This window comes from Artibeus jamaicensis, unplaced genomic scaffold (genome assembly GCF_021234435.1).
Source record: "Artibeus jamaicensis isolate MK-2021 breed Jamaican fruit bat unplaced genomic scaffold, CSHL_Jam_final contig_233, whole genome shotgun sequence".
NCBI classification, from domain to species: domain Eukaryota; kingdom Metazoa; phylum Chordata; class Mammalia; order Chiroptera; family Phyllostomidae; genus Artibeus; species Artibeus jamaicensis.
In genome coordinates, this window is record NW_026521486.1 from 3,431,901 (window position 1) to 3,445,620 (window position 13,720).

Consider the following 13,720-nt stretch of genomic DNA (forward strand, 5'->3'; position numbering starts at 1 on the left):
CGCCGACTGCCCGCAGGCCCCAACTGTTTCCTCTTCCCAGCACCCACCCGCCCCACCCGGAGCGCCGCCCCCGCCTGGGGGCGCCGGAGCTGCACTAATGCATTTATGTCACATCCCGCACTGGGGACGTTACTTAAGCAAATTAGCAAATTACTCCAACTGAACAGTGTCATTATTTCCGCAGCTCCCATGTACCAGGGACCAGGGGGAGAGCAGGAAGCTGCCAGCTGTCTCCACTCCTCTCACCTCGGCAGAGGACGGTGACCAAGGTCCCCCCTGCCCAGGGCAGAGTGGGTGGGACAGGCCAGGCTTCTGCAGGTAGAGCCAGGTGGGGGGGCAGGGGCCACAGTACGTTCACAGGACACCCCCCAGTACCGTCTGGTCTCTCCTGGACGCCGCATGGCTTGGAGGCAGGCAACTAGCCTGTCGGTGACCCCTTTCTGAGCCCCAGGTCCAGCCACGAATATGTCTATCTAGACGGCCACTTAGACCTGGCAACTTGCCAGCTGGGTATCGCTTTCACAGACCCCTAAGGATTACTGTCCCCATTTCATGTCTGGGAGCAACAAGGCTCAGAGAAGTGGCCTGAAGTCACCCAAATCGAACCACAGAGGGCAAAGGACATTCCATAACCTTTGTGGCCTGGCCTCCTCAAACTCATCATGAAGTGGCCACCAGCGGGCAGATGGACGGGGGTGGGTGGATGACAAGTGGATGGAAGACGGACAGACCAATGGGTGGATGAATGGAGGATGGCTGGAGAGATGGGTGGGTGGGTGATGGATGGGTGGGAGAAATGTGGATGGATGGAGAAGCTGATGGGCCGAGATGTACGGATCGTGGATGGACGGGTGGGTGGAGAGATGGGTGCATTCATTCGTCAGTCAGGCCAGACAGCCCCGCCTCCTTCACCCCAACCACTCTGTCTCCCCGAACACCCCGCTTCCCTCCAGCCACCCTGGCAGGGCACTTTTCAGACCTGCCTCCCTCGTCCGTGACCCTGACTGCCCATCTCTGAATCTTCCCAGCTGGGCCTGCTCTTTGGCAGGTGGGGGTGGAGGAGCTGGAGCCCAGGCTCAAGGGTGGCCTGACCATCACAGGGCAGGGCTGCGGCCTCTGCCCTTACGGCCACGGGCTGCATGGGCCTTCGGGGGCTCCCATCATTCTGCAGCCCAAATGTGGGTAGCGGCCAACGACGCGTCACCCCAGCTCCCTTGCTCAGCCTCGGCTCTCCTCAGTGTCTGGGCGGTGAGCGGGGCAGTGCTGGGGACCTCAGTGACCGGCAGGTTTGCAGGGGCTTCATGGGCGGAAAAGTGTGATGAATACAAGCTCCTCCACCCGAGGTCTGCACACAGGGGAGACCACTGTCCCCTCCTCCCTCCTCGCTGCTGTCCTTCAGCAGCAGAGAAGAGGGCTTCCCAGAGCCCAGGCCGACGACAGGCGAGAGCACCTGAGCCCAGGGAGAGCGGTGTCCTCAAGGTCGGTGTGGAAAGAGAGGAGGCAGTGTGGACCCTGGAGACCAGGAGGTATGTCGCTCCACAGACCAAGGACGGGCGCGACGTGGGGAGACCAGAAGAAAGCCCGTTTGAAGGGCCCCCAAAGCTGGACCCTGCAGGCAGCACCTTCCGGGGTCTGGGCGGCCGTGCTGTCTTGGTGGGATGCGGAACGGGTCCAAGTGCCTCTTCTCACCCACCTCCCTCATCAGCCTGACAGAGGCACAGGTCCAGTCGGCCTGCCCCCAATCCCACCAAGCTAGCAACTCGCCTCCCTCCCTGAAGCCCCACCTGTTGTGGCGCCCCCGCCCCCACCAGCACCCACCCTGGTCAGCTGAGCATACACTGTGAGGGAGCGGCCCCCTGCTCAGACCCCAGCGGGGCATCGGCTGGGACACACTGATAACCAAGATGCCGTCATGAGGTCAGTACCAAGCGACACAAGGGAAGTTCCAGTCCACACCACTCACTGGACAGAGGAACCTGGAGCTCAGAGAGGGGAGGGGGCTTGCTGAGGTCACACAGCAAGACAGTGGAGAGCAGGGATTTGAACCCTGGCCTCTTGCCACGGGAGTGCTGAGCGACAGCCAACGAGCTGGGGACTGGAAAAGGTTTGAGGACATTCGGGAAGACTGGTGCCGCAACTTGAGGGTCAGGTGAGTGCTGGGCCAGGCGGGCCCTGCTGGGTGGCGGGACAGGACGCTGATCTCCCAACCCTGGACCTCAGAGGAGGCCAGCCAGGCTCTCCCCTGCCGTTCTGGGCGGGGCGCTGCTGTGCATTTGTGTTCCGCGTGGTAACGTTCAGGCTGTCTTCCCAGGCTGTATCCTCTCCTCTTAGCCTGGTTATTTGAGAGCAGGGCATCTGCTAGCCGTGAGTTCCTCGGTGCTAATGAGGTAGTAGCCACATAGCACTAGGGGACGACCACAGCTTCCCACCCACGTACACACCCAACGCTGAGGGCACGCCCACGGGGACCCCACACGGTGGAAAGTGTGCGTGGCACACGGGGTGCAAAGAGGGACACGCGTGGGAACCTCTGCTGTTCGTGCTTCCCAGACTAACCTCCCCCCGAGAGACTGGGGTTCTTCATCACCAGCACCTTCCCACCCCACTTAACAGGGAGCGCTGCCTCCAAACTGCCTCATCCGCTACATCCAACGAGACAGGCAGCAGCGTCTCGACAACCTGTGCCACTGCTGAGCGTGCACCGTGCCCGGCGGAGTGGCAGCATTCTCTAAACACGGTGACAATTGGGAAAATGCCCACTTACGGCTCCTTCCTCCCATTGCCGCCGCACAGAGCGCCACACGGAGCAGGCAGCATAAAGAGACAACGTAACGAGCCCTGATTGCCTTTTGAGTGTGTCTTTGACGGTTCCGTTTCGACACTCGCCAGCGTCTGGGAGGTTCTCAGCAGCAGACTTCCTGGGTGGCACCAGGTCTAGAGTCCCATGGGGACTCTGCTCCAGCCACCCATTGGGTCTTGGAGCCGGTCAGGTGCACAAATGCCCAGGATGGAGCCGTACACGGAGGGACACGAGTCAGGGAGGCTGACAGAGCGAGGGTTCTGTGTGTAGCCTGAACAGGAGGGAGAGACCTGAGGCCGGGGCCGCCAATGGCCTGGGCCGGGTGATGGGAACTCGGGGCTGGGCGGGGCCTGCAGAATCTGCTTTTTGCTGCTCTGCCCGGGGCAGGAGCCGGGCTGGGCGTCGTGACAAGGGGTTTGCACCTGATGCTTCTGGACACCGTGGGAAGAAGGGCCGCTCACCCTGCCCCATGGAGGAGAGGCCGTGGGAGAGCGGTCAGGAGTGTGCTGGCGGAGCCGGGAGCCGGAGCCCAGAGTGGGAGCCCGGCTCCCCGCTCCACCCCTCCTGTGGCCCGAGTGAAAGCCTCGCTTCCGAGCCCCACGGCCCTGCCTGGAGGCCAGGATGTGGAGGGCTCTTCGTGGGGTTCTCACGACTGCGCTAGGGGAAGACGTCGTGGGGAGGCACTGCATGGTGCGCATACAGCAGACGGGGAATGACGGGCACCGGGAGAGCGTTTACACCCACGGGTCCCTGAAAACAGGAGGCAGGAAGGCGGCCCGGGAAGCCCCTCCAGACTGGAGGCAGAGGGGGTGACAGGAAAATGTGGGCCAGAGCCTGCGGGGGGCAGTCCGGGCACGTAGGTTTGGGACGGCTGGTTTGAATCACGCTGGCAGGCTGGGGGCGGAGCCCGGGGCCTGTCCCTGTTGCCTGCGCCCTGGCACTGGGGTGACTGGGGGAGGGGGGCGGAACGGCAGCCCGAGGGGTGGCCCCAGGGGGTGGGCAGCACTCCGGACTGGCTGGCTTGCTTCGGAAAAGTGAGGCGCTCAGAGGGCAGTCAGGCCCCATCTCTACTACGGGCCAGCCCAGGGAAGGCAGTCCAGTCCGGTCCAGTCCCTTCAGCATCCACAAGGCCCCAGATGCCAAAGCATCAGCATAGGGAAAATGACAGGCATGGATGTCAGCCACTGCCACTGCCTTGGGGGGGGGGGGAGGGCTGTCAGGACAGAGGCCGTGCTCCACCCCCGGAATGTTGGCTGGGAAGATGGAGGTCACACAAGAGGCATCGGGAGGTCACCTGTCTGGGGTCACACAGCAGCTCCTGGGGTCTAGGTCGCCTGCCCAGAGCTGGGCGTCCAGACGACAGACCCAGCCTGCGGTGGCAGACCCGCCCCCGCCCCCAGCAGAGGGCGCTCAGCCCCGCCACTCAGCCCCGCCCAGCCCACCGGTGGTCCTGGGGCATTCACGGATTCTGGATTCACTCGGCTGCCCTTATCTAAAAGGTGAATGCAATTGTTCCTCTGTTCCATTCTAGTAGCCAAAATGTTTAACTTTCAAACATTTGTTTTTCCTGGGAAATGTTTTAAAAACAGGAATACTCTGTCCCAACCCTCTTTAAAGGCTACTGGAGAGCACAGTAGTGCCTGAAGTGACTTCAGGCTGGGACAGTGGAAAGTTTTCTGCGTTTGTCCTCCCCGAAATAAGGCCGCCTGCAGCAAGAAAGACTCCGCAGGAACCCCCCAGAGGTCACAGCCTGGCAGATACCAGGGAGCCAAGGTGGGGAAGCAGGAGGGCTGTGCATTAGAACTCCGGGCTGTGGCGCCCCCTGCAGGCCAGGCACTGTTGGTGCTCTGATCTCACCTCTCACCACCCACTCCGGGTGGGGCGCCCACCTCTCCTGGCTGCTCACCGTCTCCTGACACTGGCAAATGCTGTTCCGTCCACCTGGGACCCCCCTGCCTGCCCTTCCGCCCGAGTCAACTCCAACTCCACTCACCCTGTGTCCGGCCACCCAAACGCCACCTCCTCCAAGATGCACTGCACGATCGCCCTCTCTTCTCCCAACCCGGCGGGGGAAGATGCTGCCCGACACTCCGGGGGGCTTGAGTGCCCGGAGCCGGGAAGAGTGAATAATGAACAAAGGAGGATCATACACAAACGATGAGGTATCCAAACAACCATGGGGTTTTTAGTAGCGACACTGGAGACAGAGAGAAACACAGAAATGCCTTCGGACTTCGGAGGGAGGGTGACTTGCAGCCCAGGAGTCTACACCTACACAAACTGCCAATTAAGAGCGAGGACGGAGTGGAGACTTTTTCTGACGTGCAACTTTGCCCATCACTTATCTCTAGTGAATTCTTTCTTTCTCAGAAAGCTACTGGAGGGCGTCTTCCAGCACAAAGAGGGAGTAAACCAAGTAAATGGAGCCATGGGGGAGCTGGAACCAGGGGCCCTGAGACACAAGAGAGGAAAAGGGAGATGACGGTGAAGGGAGGTGCCAGGACCACAACCGCACACAGGCCTGGACATCGCCCAGACCCGGGCAAGGGGCAGAGGCTTAGGACCTACGAGAAAAACGGGCTAGATGGTGGCCCAGCACAGGTCACTTTGCTGCTGAGGGGTCTTGAAACCTGCAGGAGACAAGGGTGGACCATGCCGGGTACAGAGGGAAAAAAGCATAGAGAACAACGGACTGCTTAGGAATAACAACTTTGCAGTGAATATTTAAGGAAAACCTGTGATGGGTGCACAGTGAAAAGGACAGGAGCCCTGGGGGGTGTGGCTCGGTGGACCGGGACCCCAGCCTGCAAAACCAAGGGGTCCCCGATTCGAGTCCCAGTCAGGGCACAGGCCTGAGTTGTAGGCCAGATCCCCTGTTGAGGGCATGAGAGAGGCAACCAATCAATGTTTCTCTCCCTCTCTTCCTTCCTCCCTTTACCTCTCTCTAAAAGTAAATAAATAAAATATTTAACCAAAGAAAATATTTTTTAAAAAAACAAGGCAGAAGAAAGGACTTGTGTATATGGACAGAGAGGCTTAATCTCTAAATCTTCACTTTTCACTGTAAGAAATTAACAAGTAGGATCTAAAATTGAACAAAGAACAGCGATATAAGATTGTTATTCTGAGACGCCGTGGTAACGAAAGCAGCAACTGCAGGAGCTGCACTGAGAATGGAATGGGGACTCGGGGGAGGGCCCGCCAGCCGCAGCGGGCCAGGCAGCACGGCGTGGCTCGCTGTGCACAGGTAGTCCGAGACGCAGGCAGAATTTTAACTGGAGGAAAGAAAGGCTTCGGGAGGCCAGGCACTGCTCGCCCACGTGCTAGCCGTCTGGGGACAGCCCGGCCTCTCACTTGTTTGGCCTTTGGCTCAGAACCTAGGACCAAATCCAACTGGGCCCCAGTTCAGACCAACAGGAAGACAGAACTGGCAGAAAGCTTAACCCTAACTGCACTCCTCTGAGATGGGGGCGCTCTAAGTGCTGGGATTCCTCTGACAGCCAGGTTCAAGGGCAGGGGAGGCAGCTCCTCCCTGGGCGGGGCAGGCAGCCATTCACGACGCCACAGGTGTCCGAGCTGAGAGTCTGAGATGGGCTCCCTCGTGCTCTGGTTCTACCCTTCGCACAGTTCCACCACAGGGACACTGTTTGGGCAGACGAAGAGACTGGGGCTCGGTGCGGTTAAGTGACTGCAGGGTGAGCTGGGAACCCAAGCCCAGACCCACCGACGGCCAAAGCCCCGATTTCTCCCTCTGGTCACAACCACCAGACACATTTGAAGGGCCAGAGCTTTTGCACTGAACGGTCCTCAAAAATGAGAAAGCAAAAGAAAAAGAATGTTGTCGTGGACTTGAGTCCCTCAACACCCCCCTGTTACCAGGAGCCCTCAGTGACTTTATTTTAAACAACATAACATTTTGGAGAAGATCTTGTGGCCTCTGAAAACAAGCCTTTAAAGGTCGTTTTTAAAAAGCAACACAGCTGTTAGTACAAGTTAAACAAATTCAGCAAAAGTGCAGAATACAAAAACAATGCACAGAATGACCAGTCGCATTTCTGTACAGGAAAAAGAGACAATCCAAAAAGGACATTAAGAAGACAATCCGACTTTCACTAGCAACAAAAAGAATAAAATACTTAGGGATAAACTTAACCAAGGAGGTGACAGATTTGTCCATTGAAAACTACAAAACATTTGCTCAAAGATCAATGAAGACACAGGTGAACAGAAAGACATCCCACGTCCACGAACTGGAGGACTTCGCGCTGTGGAGACATCAGTCTGCCCAAAGCCATCTACAGATTCGACACCATCCCCACCAAAACCCTGTGACGAATGAACCCCCACCAAAACCCCGCGATGCTTCTTTCAGAAACAGAAAATCCATCTCCAAATCCAGAGCGAACCTCGAGGGACCCCGAATAGCCAAAGTAACCTTGAAAAAGAAAAACAAAGTCAGAGCACTCCCACATCCTGATTTCAAAACTGTAACTAGAACAGTGTGGTGCTGGTACAAAGACGGACAGAAAGATCAATGGAATGGGAGAGAGAGTCCAGAAACACATGTTCACATACATGGTCAAGTGAGTATCCACGAAGGCGCCCGGACCAGTCGGTGGGGAAAGGACGGTCTTTTCAAGGGACAGGGCTGGGAAAACAATGTCCACATGCAAAAGAACGAAGCTGGACCATTCTCTTATGCCATGTGCAAAAATTAACTCAAAAAGGAACAAAGACCTCAAGGTAAGAGCTGAAACTATAAACTTTTAAAAGAAAAAAAAACATAGGGGAAAGCTTCATGGCATTGAATTTGGCAGTCATGTCTTGGGTATGACCCCAAAAGCAGAGGCAACCAAAGGAAAAAAATACATCAAAATTTTAAACTTCTGTGCAGCAAAGGACACCACCAGCAGAGTGAAAAGGCAGCCCGCAGAACGGGAAAAAGTATTTGCAAATCATATTCTGATAAGAGGTTCGTATCCAGAATAGACAAAAACACTGCAACTCAACAACAGCAGAAAGAAACAACCCAATATAAAAACGGACAAAGGACTTGAACAGACATTTCTCCAAAGAAGATACAGAAATGTCCAACCCGCACATGAAAAGATGCGTGACATCGCTAACTGTTAGGGAAACGGAACTCAAAACACGGTAAGAGACCAGCTCACACCTGTCAGGACGGCTTCACCCCAAAACAGGAAGCAACTGGCACTGAGAAGTGGGAGCCCCGCACGCTGCCGGTGGGCGTGGGAATCCAGCAGCCGCTGCGCAGGGCAGCACCGAGCGCCCTCAGAAAACCGAGAGCAGCACTAGGGCAGGATCCAGCGACTCTACTTCTGGGTATCTGCCCCGAAGAATCAAAAGCAGGGCTCACACAAGCATCTGGACGCTCACAAGCATAGCAGCGTGATCTGAAACAGCCAAAAGCTGGATGCAGCCCAAGTGCCCTCTGACCGATGATGGATAAACACAGTGTGGCCGGTCCCCACAATGGAATATGATTCGGACGTGGAAAGGAGGGAAACTCCGACACCTGCTACTGCACGCACGGGCGGACCCTGAGGACGTCGTGCTCCGTGAAAGAGGCCGGTGCTGCCTGGCCCCACCTACACGAGGTGCCTACAGGAGAGCAGCGGCACCCGTGGAGACCCCTGGTGGGCGCCGAGGGGGGACAAGGGGTTAATGTCTAACCCCTTAGTTAGCATCTAGGTACGAAGCTTCCGTCTGGCAAGATGGAGAGAGCTCTGCACATGGGTGCTGGTGACAACTGCACGACACGTGAATGCCCCCGAGGCCACCGAGCTGTACGTCCAGAAAAGGTCAACCTGGTAAATGTGTATATTTAACCAAAATTACATTTAAAAAGAGATGCAGAAGAGACCCGGGGATCCCGAATTGCAGACACTAGAATTGTGAGCAGGTTGAACTGCAGGTCTCAAGGTCCCAGAAATACTGTTTTTAGAATCTTACAACCCCGAGGACCAAATATGCTAAAATTGGAAGCAAACAGTCCTAGAATTTTATAAGCAATCGAGGTTTGGAAGGGTACAAGGGGACTGAGCAGCCACTGGGGTCTTGGTCCCTCACCCCCTCTTATCAAAAAGTCCCGGGAGGCTTCAGGCGAGGAGGCTGCGCCCACCTCTACCTCGCCAGACAGTTCTCCAGGTCACGCGGGGTCCGGGGCCCTGGCGTGAGGCCCTCTGTGACCCAGCGGACAGCTCACATCCCCGGGTGCCTTCCAGCTGCAGACAACCCATCAAAAGGGGCAAAACTGGCCCAAAGCGATGTTCTCTGCAGTAGCAACTGGAGTAAGTATTTGAAAACAAATAACACCAAGGATCCCTGTTTTAAAGGAGGTTTCCTAATAAAACAAAGTGTCTTTAAGCTAAATAAATGTTTTGGATGTTAAGATACACTAAAGTAAAATCATCTCATCGCCTTTGTTCCAGGTGTTTGGGGGGGCGGGGCTCACGCATCCTGCAGAGTGCTGGGCTGCAGCCTGTGGACAGAGGCCCCGCCTCCACCCCTTCTCCAGCAGCTGGCACGGGGACCTGCACACGTACCCAGCGGCCTGTGGCGGGAGTGGCTCCCAGGCCCTCGGAACCGGGAAGAGTGGTGGGTTTTCCTTGCCCCGACCTCACACCGTGACAGGGAGGGATCAAGAAAACGGGTGTCTTGGGAAGAGCAGCTCCCCAGGCCAATGAGACAGGAAGAGGACCCCATACAAGCAGAGGACGGGGGTACGGAACCCAGCATATTTGGCAGATGAGGGGGCGAACAGAGGTAGGCCTGGGAGGGACGGCCGGGGTCACACGGGGAGGGGTCCGACTGCCCGGCAAAGTTCCGGACACCGAGGGGACGCAATGAGGAGTGTTGAGGGGGGCGAGAGCACAGTTGGATCAATGAGCAGAAAACTTCTCCCCAGCACGGGCGTGACAAATGTTAGTCTGGAATGTGACTATTTTGAGAGGTTGGGACGCTACCAAGCAGGCCCCGCCTGTCAGCTCCCAGCCTCCCTTCACTGTCACGCTGTCAAGCCAGCCCCGAATTAGCTCCTCCCGAGCCCTCAGAACTTCATTTGCATCGTGCGCGCTCAGAAAGGTGTGAAATCCTTCTTCTGAAGAGAAATCAAAGAAACAAACGTATACACTTTTCAAAAATCCGCCTTTCTTCCAAACGAATTTCAGAGAACTAAACCCTCACTTTTCGGTATCTGATTTGAAAAAAGAGAGGCCTCCTGGGATGATGAGTAATTACCGCTGCCGCCCAGGGAGCTCCTGCTCTGTGGCACTGAGACACGGCACAAGGCAACCACAACACATGTGGCAGCCACATTTAGCGTGTGGTTACCCCACGCTGGGCTGTACGCTGAGCCCAGGTCACCCCCTGCCTCACTGGCCACCCCCCACATCAGCCCCCTTTTACAGATGGGAAAACTGAGGCTCAGAGAGAAGATGTACCGCACTCAAGGCCAGGTGGCTGGCATGCAGAGAGGCTGGACCCAAACCCGAGGGGTCTCTGCAGGCCACGGGCTGAAAGCAGGTCCCACTGCAGTCACCCACTCATCCTCACGGCAGCCCCACCAGGAGGGGGGCCACCCCCACGCTGCAGAGGGCACCCCCAGGTGCTAGAGGGTTGTGGCTTTCTCGAGGCTTCCAGGCAGACACGCCGCCGGGGGGTGGGGCCTGAGAGGGCATCTGCCTGCTCCGAAGGCTGCATCCTGCCCAGGGGCCCTCTCTCACTTCAGGAATTTAATTTACTGTGCAGAGCGCCTGCCGGCGCGGGCGCTGTCCGTGGTGCTGACGGAGCGATGGGCGCACGGGATGGACAAGACCCCTGCCTCCGAGAAGTGGGCCTTTCGGTGTCCACAACAAAAACGTAAGCACCGGGTCCCCAGGGGATAACAGAAACGTGGAAACAAAGCCAGGTAAGGGGGACAAGGGGCATCGGGTGGGGAGTCAGTCAATCCCAGGAGGTCAGGGAAGGCCTCTCTGGGAAGGTGGGGAGGGACAGCCAGGACCCGGGTGAGCTCCAGGGAGCAGCCAAAAGCGCCTTTACGCTGTCCAGTGCCACCCCCCGGGGAGTCACTGACACTGTGAAGCCCCTGTGGGGGCTCAGATACGAGGCTCTGCAGCAAACTGTGGCTCCCACAGAGGGAAGTTCTCACATCCCGTCAGCAACTTGAACATGGCTTTCTCTAGTTGGCCCTGACTGTATAAAGCGTTACTCCTGACCATGCCTTTTGAAACCGCCTTGGAAAAGAGGGATTGGCTGATAGAAAGGGCTGGAGACACAGGGGAAGTTCCCACATCAATGGTTGCCTTAGGTAATGAAGAGTTAATTTAAAAATTTAAAAGCGCATAGACCTCAGTTAGAATCCCGGTTCCACTTTTTGTTGGCGGGGCATCTTCGGCAAGCTCTGCACCTCTCGGAGCTGGTTTCCTCAGCAGCAGCAGCAGCAGCAACGGATTGTCTGGCTGCTCTGCCCCGGCCGTCATCATTAATGCCCTGAGTCTATTTAATTTCAAATTAAATACCATGGAATAAAACACAAAAGTTGGGGTCTCAGGAACACCAGCCACATTTCACATGGTCAGTTACCCACGGGAGGCAGACAGCTACCATCCTGGGCCATGCAGGTCCACCCTGGATGCATCACCTGGGGGTCACCCACCCAGACCTGCTGGACTAGGATGTCCCCATGCACAGAACAACCCCCACCCCCGACCCTGCCAGGGGATTCTCATACACCTGACGTCTGAGAAGGGCAGGCTATGAGGGTTATGTGGGACACCAGGCGGGGCGGGGGGCATCCCACAGAAGGGGCAGCTTGTCAGTGGAAATGGTAACAGGAAGACAAGGGCAGCTCGCAAGACACGGAGCTTCTGCCAAGTCCGTGAGGACTCCAGGTGCAGGAGGCAGGCGGGGGGAGGGGTGGGGACAGGGACATGGTAGAATCTTTCAGACACTTCAGGAGTTTGTGGGCACATGAGGACAGACTATTTCAGTTCTGTGCAGGCCAGAATTTTCTGGCTTGTTGACTATTCCTGTTTTGGAAAGAAGTCCAGCATGAAAATGACATTTTTAAAAACTCATACTGGCTTATTTCATATTCAAACACATCTCCCCATGTTTGAAAAAAATAGCAGAAGCACACCAGCAAGAAAATCTTGCTTCCCCAGCTCTTGAATGACCAACTGGTCATTTTTCTACCAGTCAATGACTTTCTTGATGATGGTCCCCCCGCCTGGCCAGGAGCACTTCCGGGGGGTGGGGGTGGGGGAGACGCAGGCTCATGCAGGAAACCCAGCAAGGCCTCGGGCACCTGTGTTCTTAACACGTCATCTCTCACCTATGTACCTGCCAGCCTGGGAAGAGACATCACATCTGTGTACGGATGAGGAACCTGAGACTGGGGCTGGCGAGCCCCCTGCCCTGCGTCTCACCCCTGGGAGGCAGGTGAGAGTCTAACCTGGCCGCAGACCCCCACTTCTCCCCGTCTCCATTCCGCCACAGCACTTTCTTGTTTCTGTGTTCCCAAGGCAGGAGTCCTGCTCGCTGTGCTGCCTGCTGCACACTCAGCATCCAGAGCGAGGCACAAGCTTGGCGCACGTTGAATGGATGCATGACTGCAACTTGATCGGGTGGGCCGGCCAGTCAAAGCTCCAGCCTCACACCCCTGCTGAGCCTGCCCCTTCGAGCTGGAAGGCCCGCACCTGCCCCTCACCTGTCCCAACAAAGTCCCAGTGCCGAGGGCCCCTCAAGGACCACCTCCTACTTGAAGCCACCCAACCTGGTCCCCACCCCTCGTCTGGGTTCTGCTTCTCATCTCCCCGCTCAGGCCGCCGTGGGACTCCAGCCACCTGCCTCCTCGCTGGTCCTCAAGTGTGCCACCCACACTGTGGGCCCAGCTGCTGCCCCTGCTCATGTGCCTCCCCAGACCTGCACACACCAGCTCCCTCCGTTCAGATCTCTGCTCAGGGGCCACCTCCACAGAGGTCCTCCCTGTCCCCTTATTCGACCGGTGCACATGTGATAGCTGTTCGCCATGGGCTGTCTGCCGCCTGCTCATGGCCGCATCCCTGGGGCCCAGATTCAGGCCGGCCACAGAGAAGCACTCAGCAAACACCCACCGCACAAATGGCCAGTGCAGACCGGAACGCAAACCATCCCGGTGATGGCGAACCCGAAGACGGGAGGGCAGGCTTCAAAATGAGTTGGAAGTGAGACGCCAGATGGTGGCAAGAAGGGCCAGGGTGGGTGTGTGCCAGCGAACTTCGGGGAGAATGGAGATGTTGCTTAATTTTATTCTGACTTGAGTCGGATATGCTTATTAAAAATTTATGAGTAACCACTAAACAAATTGAAAAAGAATATAGAATTTCCAAACCAGTGGAGGGGAAAAAAAAAAGAAACTTCAGTCAATCCAAAAGAAGGCAGAGAGGGGGAGAGAGACACGCAAAATGAATGACAGGAATGGGCATGTTTCACATGCTGAGAAACTCGAAACGAATACCCTTTGTTATTGTTCAAATACGAAAGTCCTCACCAAGCTCCTCCTGCACAGAAATGACTGGGATGCACAGCCGGTCCTCCAGGTGCTAAGAGCAGGACAGGACGGACCTGCTGCAGGGACGGGCCCATCAGAGGGGACGGGCCCACCAGAGGGGACGGACCCATCAGAGGCGCTGGCCCATTTCCTCCGTCAGTACTCAGAGCCATTCATCAAACGCATCTCCCTTTTCACTTTGGCCCCTGGGAAGCTCAAGCTCCATTTCCAATTCACAGAACCCACTGAGCCCTACGTGTTGATAGTCTAGGCCTTCCCCTTAAGTTGCTCTAATTTCTATTTTTTCATTGTCTTCTGTTTTCTCATCAATCCCGTACCATTTTATTGTTATTGTTTCAATAAACCAT

The 13,720-nt window shown here is 56.6% G+C and overlaps 1 protein-coding gene across 1 annotated transcript in view; it reads right to left on the bottom strand.

Moving 5' to 3' along the window:
* The window catches only part of MPPED1 (metallophosphoesterase domain containing 1), a 43,624-nt gene that overhangs the window by 14,609 nt on the left and 15,295 nt on the right, over nt 1-13,720 (bottom strand). The gene's annotated exons all lie outside the window — the stretch shown is intronic.